General features: G+C 41.6%; 1 long non-coding RNA gene across 1 annotated transcript; it reads right to left on the bottom strand.

The window, feature by feature from the left end:
* Positions 1 to 2,898: 2,898 nt before the first annotated feature.
* LOC118858423 lies at positions 2,899 to 10,492 on the bottom strand. The gene is made up of 3 exons (XR_005010938.1): positions 10,343 to 10,492; positions 9,139 to 9,267; positions 2,899 to 3,702 (listed from the first exon to the last, which is right to left on the bottom strand). It is a non-coding gene; the product is annotated as an uncharacterized LOC118858423 (long non-coding RNA).
* Between the last annotated feature and the right edge of the window lie 746 nt (positions 10,493 to 11,238).

Genomic DNA, 11,238 nt, shown 5'->3' on the forward strand with positions numbered 1-11,238 from the left:
GCAGAACCTGGTCTTAATGTATCCATGCTGGTGCGTACAATTCCCTTTTAGATTGTCGAAAGTAAGGCAGCCAGGTGGTTCAGTGAGTAGAGCACTGGCCCTGGAGTCAGGAGGACCTGAGTTCAAATATGACCTCAGACACTTGACACACTTACTAGCTGTGTGACCTTGGGCAAATCACTTAACCCCAATTGCCCTGCCTTCCCTCCTTCAAAAAAAGATTATCAAAAGTCATCCTTCTGATTTATAATCTATTCTTGGGGTTTGAAGCCAAACTCACTGGATTGTGGCTTTCAGAATCTACCTCCTCCTTTTTTGAAAACTGGGACAACATTTGCTCATCTCCAGTTCTTTAGTATCTTCCTTCCTTCCTTTCCTTCTTTCTTTTCAGTCAGTTTCAGTGACTTGCCCAGGGTCACAAAGCTGGTAAATGTCTGAGGCCATAATTGAACTTGGGTCCCCCTGACTCCAGAGCTAGTGCTCCATCCACTTCACCACCTAGCTGCCCCCTATTGTTTCTTAAACGCAATAGATGAGGGTTCAACAATAACCCCAGCAAGACCTTTCAATTTCCTGCATCTTGGACGCCGTCCTGCCTTTGGGGGGCTGCGGGGAGTGGGGCAGGGCTTTTACTACCTCCTCACATAAATTTGCTTTCATCTCCTGCAACAATTTTTTTTTTGGTTTTGTCCTTTGCAGCCCTAATTTAGAAAATGGAAATAAAATAGGAGTTGAGTAGTTCTGTTTTCTCTCTACTATCTATTCACCTGTTCTACTCACCCTAGCAGGACTACTCATCCTTACTTTGTTATTATCTGTCTCCAACATAGCTTTTTTGCCACCTCTTTTTAGGTTCTTTTTTTTTTTTAACCGAATCTTGGTCCATTCTTTGGTCTAGTCTTTTTAAATTAAATTTTATTTTTTCAATTAATAAGCATTTATATTATCTCCTTCCCATCTCCCCATCCCATTAAGAAGAAAAAGAAAATCCTTGTTATAAATATTCATAGTCAAGCAAAGCAAATTCTTACATTGGCTATGGCTAAAAATGTATGACTCCATCTGCACCCTGAGTCCATCAATACTGATCAGGAGGTGGGTAATATGCTTCAGCCAATGGAGTTTCTGGAATTGTGGTTGTTCATGAAACTCTTAAGTCTTTCAAAGTGTTTATACTTGTAGTGTTGTCATTATCCTATATTTTGTCCTTCTGGTTCTGCTCACTTTACTCTGCATCAGTCCATACAAGTTCTTCCAGATTGCTCTGAGACTAGTCCTTTCATAATTTCTTGTAGCACAATAGTATTTTATTTTATTTTGCTCATATACTGTAACTTTTCAAGCTATTCTCCAAATGCTGGGTGCCCCTTTAGTTTCTATTTCTTTGCTACCACAAAAAAACTGCTATAAATATTTTTGTACACATAAGTCTTTCTCTTTCTAAAAAAAGGCATATCATGGGGGCAGCTAGGTGGCACAGTGAGTAGAGCACTGGCCCTAGAGTCAGCAGTATCTGAGTTCAAATCCAGCCTCACACACTTGACACACTTACTAACTGTGTGACCTTGGGTAAGTCACTTAACCCCAATTGCCCTGCTTTCCCCCCTTGCAAAAAAACAACAACAACAACAACAACAAAAAGCAAAAACAAAAAAACAAATAAAAAAAGGCATATGTGCCTAATGGTGGTATCACTTGGTCATCTTTTTTGTGCATAGTTCTGAACTGCTTGCCAGAAAGTCTGGACCAATTCACAGCTCTACAGTGTGTTAATGTGCCTGTTTTCTTACAGCCCCTCCAACATTTGTCATTTTCCATTTATTGTCCACTTTGCCAATTAGCAACGCATGAGGTTGGAGCTTCAGAGTTGCTTTAATTTTCATTTTTCTAATTACTCGATATTTAGAGCAGAGATGTCAAACATGCAGCTCTATGTCTGTATTAACAATCCGGCTAGCAGCTCCTGTGGGGGTGTAAGATCCCCCCCACAGCCAGCACCCAGGAGGCTGCCGGGACGCCAGGAAAGCACAGGTTCTTTTTATCTGCTTAAACAAGGAAAGCACAGTGAAGGGGTTGACCAGCTTACTTTAATCCAGCATTCAGTTAGCATACAGACAACATTCATCTGGTTCAGGGTAAAAATGCCAGCATTCAGTTAGCATTCAGTTAGTTCAGGGGAGCAAAGAGACACACATCAAGAGATATACCAAATATAGATTCATTCAAGTACTTCAGGGGAAAAAGCCAGCACCCTGAGGTTCAGAACATTCATTTAGTTCGGGGGAAAACAAACCAGCATTCCGAACCTCAAAACCAAAATACAAACAAATTACAAATATCAACAGACAGACCCAATACAATTCATAGTTGCCAACATCTGGGCTCAGCCCGAGAGCAAGGGCTGGCCCAGAGTCACGCTCCCCGCTGCTCCCATGCCAACCGGAAAAGGAAAGAGAGCTCTTCAAGCTATCCTCTCCCCTCTTATAGAGTTTTTCACATCATCAAGCACTGCCTGAATGACCAGGGCTGATTGGTTCTTGAGTTGGCCTCTCCCCCTAGTGTAGACTAGGTTAACACCCAATAGAGCGTGGCTCTGGAGTCAACACCTCCCCTCAGCCAGCCCCATGACTCATCACACAGGAAGTTCTCTTCTTCCTGGCATAGTTTCTGGGCTTCCTGTCCTGGAAGAGAAGCCCCCAGTGCCCAGTGAGGCTCAATGAGGTAAGCTGAGTCACTCAAAGAAAAGAAAGGTCACTCTGGTTACAGTGTCCCACCAGATTAAAATGCAACTGGAAAATATTTAATAAAATAAATAAAATATAATAGGACATAGATAATGTTAATATGTGGTTTTCTTTTTTTCTTTTATTATTTTATTTTATTTTTTAATATGTGGTTTTCTAAGTCAATATGCCACCCATATGAATCCTTATGTGTGGTTTAGTGGCCCAATTTCTGTATTTCTATATGAATTTGACAGCGATGATTTAGAGCATTTGTTTCATATGGCTATTGATAGTTTGGATTTCTTCCTTGGAAGCCTATCTGTTTATAGCCTTTGACCATGTGTCAGTTGGGAAATGACTCTTATTCTTATAAATTTTAATCAATTCTTTCTACATCTTAGAAATGATACCCTTATCATTATCAGACACTTGGCTGCATATCCTTTGGTCTTCAACTTTAGCTCTTGTCTTCATCTTTTGTGTGTAGCATGTCCACTTTGGCCTTCTCTATCAGCGTCAGGCATGCTCTATTATCCCTTGGGTTTCTAGGGTTCTAGGGCATTTGAAGGATGGGAGGGGTGGCTCTTCTCTACTGCCTTTGGCTTGAGCCCCCACTGACTCTGTTTCCCCATTGCTAGTTGTCACTGACTAGTCCCAGTTCCATCTAATGATTACCATCAATTGGTTTTACAAAGGGATATTTACTTCAAAAATATTATAGGAACAAACACACTAACATTTCCTGCCCCTCACCCCACCCCAGGTCAGAGTAGGCCAAAAACTTAGCTCATTTCTTCAGTTCATGTGGCATGATAACTGACTGAATCATCATCTCAGCTTCTGTTGGACAGATGTCCTGAAGGTCGCTCCTCAGAGCTGCATTGGCTCTGGAGCCCAGACTGTGGAAGCCAGGATGCTGAGGTACCCTCCAGATCTTTCAAAATTCACAAGGTTGAGAAGGCACCCCTCCCTTCACCTAGAATGAAAAAACAAAAAACAAAGTCAGAGGCCAAGAACCAAGGTCCTTTCCTGAGGCTCTATGGCCCCAGAGGCCTCTCCCATGACAGCAGCGCTTCTCACCAGACAATGAGTTAAGGAGTCATACCACCAGGAACAGAGAAGAGAGCAAAGGTGGGCGCCAGATAGGCCTTTTGAATGCTTTTGCAGTCACCCAAGAGCCTCTCATTCACCATAGGGTTACTGGATCAGAACCAGCTATCGGATGTCCATGTGTGTTCTGCAGCATCTCTGTAGCCAGAACGGACTTTGTTTTCTTTGAATGACTCAGCTTGCCTCGTTGAGCTTCCCTGGACGCTGGGGCTTGCTCTTCCGGGGCAGGACCAGAGCTTCCTGTGTGATGAGTCATGGCGCTGGCTGAGGGGAGGTGTGTTAACGTGGTCTACGCTAGGGGGAGAGGCCAAGTCAAGAACCAATCGGCCCTGGTCATTCAGGCAGCACTTGATGATGTCAAAAACTCTATAAGAGGGGAGAGGACAGCTTGAAGATCCTCCTTTCCTTTTCCGGTTGGAGCCAGAGACGCCTACAGCTGAAGCGGAGCTGCGGGTAGCAGAGCTGACTGGAGGCTAGTGGGTAATCTTCTTACCGTAGAGGGGAAGAATGTATACGATTTTGCCTTATACCATCTCGCTTCTCTGTGGCCTCCTGGTTACCCTTGTGAGGCGGACTTATTGGGCCTGGAAGCTTTTGATGAAAATATCAAAATGGGGATGCTGGTTTGTGGGATTGTTACTGTGGAGTGTAAATACATGCTTTAGTTCTCCTGCCTTCTGCCTAGAGAATTCCTTATATCCTGCTGTTCCGGACCTTTTAGGCACATATGAGATTCTCTTTGAAATCATAAATTCTGCCTTCCTAATATAATCTCCAAGCATCAGCTAAGCTGGCACATGAACTAGACCTCAGTTATATGTGTGTCCTTTAAAAAAAAGCTTATTAGCGAGTTCCCTGTGCAGCTACATATGTATTTCTTGATGCCTCTACTTTTCATTCATCATTTAAATCATTCAAAATGGAATAACGTGAATTCTCAAGAGCTTCCCATCTTTCTTAGAGTTTCAAGTAATGATACTGTATCAATCTTTTCCCTGAAATTTTTGAAATCCTCTCTCTTGAAGTCTAGGGAATATATCAGACTAGGCTGAGACGCTGATCCTCTTTACCTATAATGAACTCTTAGAAGACATAATCAAATTCATCCAAGGTTCCTAATGTTTCCATTTCATTAACCAGTTCTTTGTTAATCAGAAACAAGTTCAGAACAGCAGTTCCTCTCATTCCTTTTACCACCTTCTGAAAGACGAAAGTATAAGCAAGACAAGTGAAGAGTGTGACTAATGCTCTGATTTGGGCAGAGAAAGACCTTGACCAGATTTACGTGTGGTTGAAATCCCTCTTAAGAATAATATTTTCCCAAATTGGAAACCAGGCTAGGAGGACATTAAGTTTAGGTCAACATCTCGTACGACCTACTACAATAAGCTCTAAATGGATATGTGTCCTGAACTTAAAAGGCCGTATCATAAACAAATTAGACAAGAATGGAAGAGGTCCCCTTTCAGAACTATGTTTAGGACAAGTATTCTTTTCCAAATAAAGGATAGAGAAGATAAAATTTTCATTACACATAACCCCACTTCTGCCAAAGCCTGGGAAAGTTTTCATGAGTGACAGTCCTGTGATGCTGCATCAGGCAGCGGGAGATAGGACTCCTGATTGGCTAAGACAATGCTGAACTGTACCCAGGGATGCTCTGGTAAGTGTTTAATCACAGGCTTTCTGGGTGAAAAAAGTATTCATGACATACTTTTAAGTTAAATCTGCATCATTAACACTTTGACCCATTGTTTTCTTAAGTCTAGATGATCAAAAAACCCATGAATCAAGCTCTGATGTGTAGCATTTTCTAATTTCCAAGGTATAAATGCTCATGCGGAAAATTTAACACTTGTCTCTCAAGAGCCAGTTTGATCTGCCTCCAGCACATCCCTGGCTGTAACTGTGGGAGTGGAGAAGGGACTTCTGGAGACAAGTGGAAGACTTCAAGAGAGGCCACTGAGAGAGGTGAGCTTGGTATTTTAAAAATGGCGGACATGAAATCTACCTGAAGCTACAAGTGTATGAAGAGTTGGCCCTCAACGCATCCCTTAATTCTCAGTGCCTGCAACCCTGGACACTGCTAAAAGCACACTGCCTTAGTCTTCTCTTCCCCAACCCCTGCTGTGAGAACATTCTCTCCTTGGTGGAGCTGAAGTGCTTTTTTCTTTATATCAAGCAGAAGAGGTCATTTACTTTGGCATATTCTGTTATTCACCCTCATCCGTATCATTTCTTCACTTCTGTTTGCTGCTTACTTGGTTAAGAGTGTTACTAGCAATTCACGATGGTGTTTTGGGTAACCAGGGTTCACTGGGAGGGGATTAAGCTGGGGGGTCATTAGCTAAGTATTGCCCTCCCCTTAAGAGAGGGTGGGGAAAAATAGTATTTATCCTTGGCCCCAAAGTATCATATCTTAGGCAAACAAATTTTTGAGGTGGGGCAGATAGATATAATTCTAGATCAACAGTCCTCTTGAAGTAAAGTGAGTAAAAAGGCAAACATACAGTACAACCCTCACTTACTCCCGACCGAAGGGGAAATCACAGTCTCCCAGAACACACTTACCAATGCCATATGAGAACCGAGCCATATCTTCATATTAGAAAGTTACCACACATATGTCTATGCACATCAAGCAGAAAATTTTAAAATAAAAATTAAAGCAATGAAGTCAGAATTAGGAGGGAAACAGTTAACTGGAAAAAATTTTTGTAGCAATTTCCTCTGATAAAGTTCCGATATCTGAGATATGCAGGGAATTAATTTCAATATTTAAGAACAATAGCTATTTTTCCAGTAAACAAATGGCCAAAGGATATGAACATATCATTTTTTGAACACACCATTTTCAAGGAAATAAGTCCAAGCTATCAGCAATCATATGAAAATATGCTCCAAGTCACCAATGATAAGAAAAATTCAAATTCAAACCATGCCGCTGGTCTACCTCACCTCATCAGATTGACGGAGATGACATATAAGGGAAATGCCAATCGTTGGAAGGGAAGACAGGCATGGAGCTGCACTCATAGTAGGGATCTGAATGGGTCCAACCATTTTGGAAAACACTTGGAAATATAATACCCCAAAGTCACTGCGCATGCCCATTGGCCCAATAATACCACTACTAGGCACTTAGCCCAAAGAGATAAGAGAAAGAAAGAAATGAGTCATATGTGTAAACACATTTATAGGGCAACTTTTTGTTATGTCGGAGAACTGGAATCAAAATGGGTGCCTTAATTGGGGAATGGCATATAAATGTAATGGAATATCGTTGTACTTTAAGCAATGACTAAAGGGATGGATTCAGAGAAACCTGGGAAGACTTATATGAACTGATGCAGAGTAAAGTGAACGGAATAAGTCAACTTTTATACAATGACCACGATATTATAAAGGAAAACAACTTGGAAAGACTTAAGATCTCTGCTCAATGCAATGACCAATCACAATTTGAGAAGACTAATGATGAAGCGTGTCTTTCACCTTGGTGGAGATTTAGTGGGCTGTAGGAAAAATGAAAGATATATTTCGAGACATTACCACTGCAACACAAATTTGTTTCACCTGACTATACTTTTACCACCAGGGAGAGATTTCATTTGTGGGGGGAGGGAGAGTTTTAGGGGAAAAATAGAGAAACAGTGACAGTAATACCAGAAAAAGAGAAAGAGAGGAAACGAAGGAGGAGCAATTTTAATTTCAAAAGCTAATTGGATTTTAAAAAATTCGCAGCGGACACCAAAGTGAGATTCAGAGGGAGACAAAGAGAAGCTGGGAAATGTTGGTACCACCACCCTAAATTTAATACATATTAATTTAAAGAGAACAAACTATATGTAGCAGATTCATAGTTTGTCGTACAACCTCCATTTTCTGGTTGTCTTTGCATATGAATGTGTTCTTATTTGTTGACAATTTTCCAGTTCGCAATAAGAAAAAAATTTAAAAGGACAAAAAAGATTCTGCTTCTCTCCATAAGGTTTTTTTTTTTAAATCTCTGTTAGAAACTCATTATCCATTTCCTCCATCTGGCCCAGGTTCTCATTTTAATATCATTTCTCTTCTTTCATCCTTTTCTCCTCGCCCAAGTGGTTTCTTCTCTTGCTTCTCAGTTTTGAACATTTCTACATACATACCTACCTTTTTGACATGTAGTGCAACTTGAATGACAATTCTAGCTGATCTCTGCTCTTATGGGTTAGGCTTAGGGTGCCAGAACCTCTCCTAGATAAATGCAAATTGGTGATGGGTATTAAAAGGTGGGCAGAATACCTCTAGGAGGTCCTCAAAGTGGCAAATACAACCCCCTGGGGGGTGCTGGACCAATCTGGGGGGCAGTAGTGGCCTCAGATACAAGTGGCGGGGCATGGAATAAAAATAAGGGGGGAGGGGAAGCATAAGGAAAGAAGAGGAGAAAATTTTGAAAAACTGATCTTACATGTTTCATTTATTGTGTAGGAGTTAAAGTTGTAGTGATTACATTATTTTCCAAATAAACATACAAAATGCAAGTTACAACTGATCAGTGGCCAAGTCCAACAAGTCTTAACAAGCAAGTGTTGGTAGGCAAGTATGTTGTGCATTGTCAGGAAGTCCAGCATGTATCAGCAGGAATATGTATGTGTAATGACTTGTTTACAATAGGATACTATATGATTACATGATGCAATATTGCATCATCAAAATTTCAATGCAGGAAAAACCCCACAAATTTACAATAAATTATTAAATTTAGGATGTGTCATTTTAAAAAAATTATTTTTTTTTGAAATGATGCGAATTTAAAAAAAAAAACCATTAAAGGGTTAAAGAAAGCAGATTTCTAGGGGGTGCTGAGTAATTTTTTTTAAAGGGAGCAGTAGGCCAAGTAAGTTCAGGAACCTCTTCTCTAGGTTAAGATTAAGTCTTTTCTTTTCTAAATTGATATCTTGGTAAAGAGCTCAGTCCTAGATTCCTGACAATGCTCTTACTTAGAATTAGGCATTCTAAAAATCCTCTCTAGATTAGCATGTAAATGAATTTGAGTCAGAGCCAAAGATCAGCAAAGGGGAGCAGGTCATTATTCTCTACCCATTTAGCCCTATTTCTTGCCTTTATTATGTGGATCTGTCACCAACAAAAACCCAATGGCTTTGGGGCTCTGTTTTGGCCTGGGAGAAGCCTCATCGACTCCCTCAATCAGGATCATAAGTGTAGAATTAGAAGGAACCTTCCAAATGATCTTCATCCATTCTAACCCCCACATCTTCCATATAAGGAAACTGATGCCAAGAAAGGTTAAGTAACCTACCCAAGGTTACACAGGTAGCCAGTATCATTTCGAGTGTTGGATTTCTGGTTGTCAACCTTCAACTTTGGTGTCCTTTTCTCATCACTGCATTGCCTCCTGGGCCAGTGACTAAGGGTACAGGTCCTAGATCTGATAGATAAAAGCAGTTTGGAGTCAATGGAAAGAGTCAGGGAACTTGGTTTCAAATCCCACCACTGATACTTGCTACCTTTGTGACCTTGGGCAAACTTCAGTTTCCTCATGTATAAAATTATGGGAGGGGGGGGACTGGACTAGATGGCCTTCTGGGTCCCTTCCAGCTCTACATCTGTGATCCTATGGAGAAAATCCTATGAAGGTGAGGTTGCTGATCAAGGAGCTGTGAAAAGCTACATCAAAACCAGTAATGCACTCAAGTCAAGAAAAGCTGGCTTAGCAAGAGATGAAGTCTAGGGTTCTGGAATTGATACTGGCTATTTTACTTGGGCATGGAGCTAATTAAGCATCATGGGAGAGTAGGACACACAGGACTCAGAGCCAGGACACCTGGTCTGGATCCCAGCATCGGCACCTATCAACCATGTGACCCTGAGTAACTCACTTACCACCTCTGAGCCTCAATTTCTTCATCTGATAATAAAATCAGCACTGCCTCCCTCGCAGGGCTGTTATGAGGAAAGCATTCTGCAGACTTGAGAATGTCAAATGACTGTTACAGTATCATCACCACCATCATCATTAACCATCATTATCATTCTGTGTGTATTGGCAGGTTAGATTTTTAGGTTCATCTCTGCCTTGTCTGGCTCCACCCTTCCAGCTTCTCTCCAATTTCCTTCAGCTAGAGCCTCCTGCTGCCACCTGGATTATTTTCCATGGCAACTGCGGAGAGACGCCTCCCCCACCCCCAACACCCCTTCCCGTCCCCTTCGCTGCTATTCTCCTTTCTAGCTCATCCCTATGGTTTTCCAAGCGGTCGGATCTAGCAGTTAGAGCCGGCCATTTCTCTCCCTCCATTTTCCGTTTTGATTCCTAGATCTGAAACTGGAATTGATCTCCGAAGCCATCTAGTTCAACAGCCTTATGTTACAGATGAGGAAACTGGAGTGACTTGCCCAAAGTTATACAGGTAGTAAACACCTGAAGGGGGATTTGAACCCAGCTACCTTGACTGCAGAGCCAGGGGTCTTTTCATTGTGCCCTGCTGCTTCCCTCTAAGACTCACCACATCCAACCAATCGATCACCAAGTACCAGAGAGGCTTCCTTTGCAATGCCTCTCTCATTTCTCCGTTTCTTTCCCCGATGCCACTCCCTTAGTCCCGGCACTCTACACCTCCTTCTTTAACTATTCTAGCAGCCTCCAGATCTTCCTCCCTGCCTCCAGTCTCTTCCCTCCATGCTTTTAGTACTCCTCACAGTTTGCTGTTTCCTGGTTAATTTTCCTAAAACGCCGCTTCCAATACGTCACTCTCCAGGTCAAGAAATTTCAGCTACCTGTTTACTTACTGGTTAAAATGTAAACCTCTCAGTGTGGCATCGGGCCCTCTGTGATCAGGACACAGCTTCCCTTTCTAACCTCCCCTCCCCCAAACACAAGCCCTCCATGGGGGCCCTACTGGTCTTTGCCTCTCAAGAATAAAATTCTGGAGACATTAACCAAAATATTGCCAATTAAGAAGAAAAGAAAGAGCAGCTTGTTTGGTACGACTAATGTTTAGTATATGTGTACCATTAAGCTGCCTCCAAATGAGTGGGGAACATTGACTTTTTACATTTTTTTTAGATTTTACTTGGATTTAACTGTTGCTGTGTATTAAGAACTTGTTTTAAGTCCTAAATAAAAACCCACAAAGCACAAAAAAAAAGAAGAAAAGGAAGACTAACTTCAGGAGACCCATGTGGATACACAGGGAACTCACTGACCAACTTGAATTTTAATAAGTCATACCATATGATATGCACATGTAACTTACAGAAATTCAGCTATACATGTGAGAGGGAGAAGAGAGACAAAGATGAATACCCTTGCCATTCTACTCAATGAGAACATAACTCAAAGTGAGTCAGAGATAGGAATCTACTGTTCGCTTAGCCTCAGTTCCTGATTGTCTCTCAGACT

The sequence above is a fragment of the Trichosurus vulpecula genome, chromosome 7 (assembly GCF_011100635.1).
Source record: "Trichosurus vulpecula isolate mTriVul1 chromosome 7, mTriVul1.pri, whole genome shotgun sequence".
NCBI lineage: Eukaryota > Metazoa > Chordata > Mammalia > Diprotodontia > Phalangeridae > Trichosurus > Trichosurus vulpecula.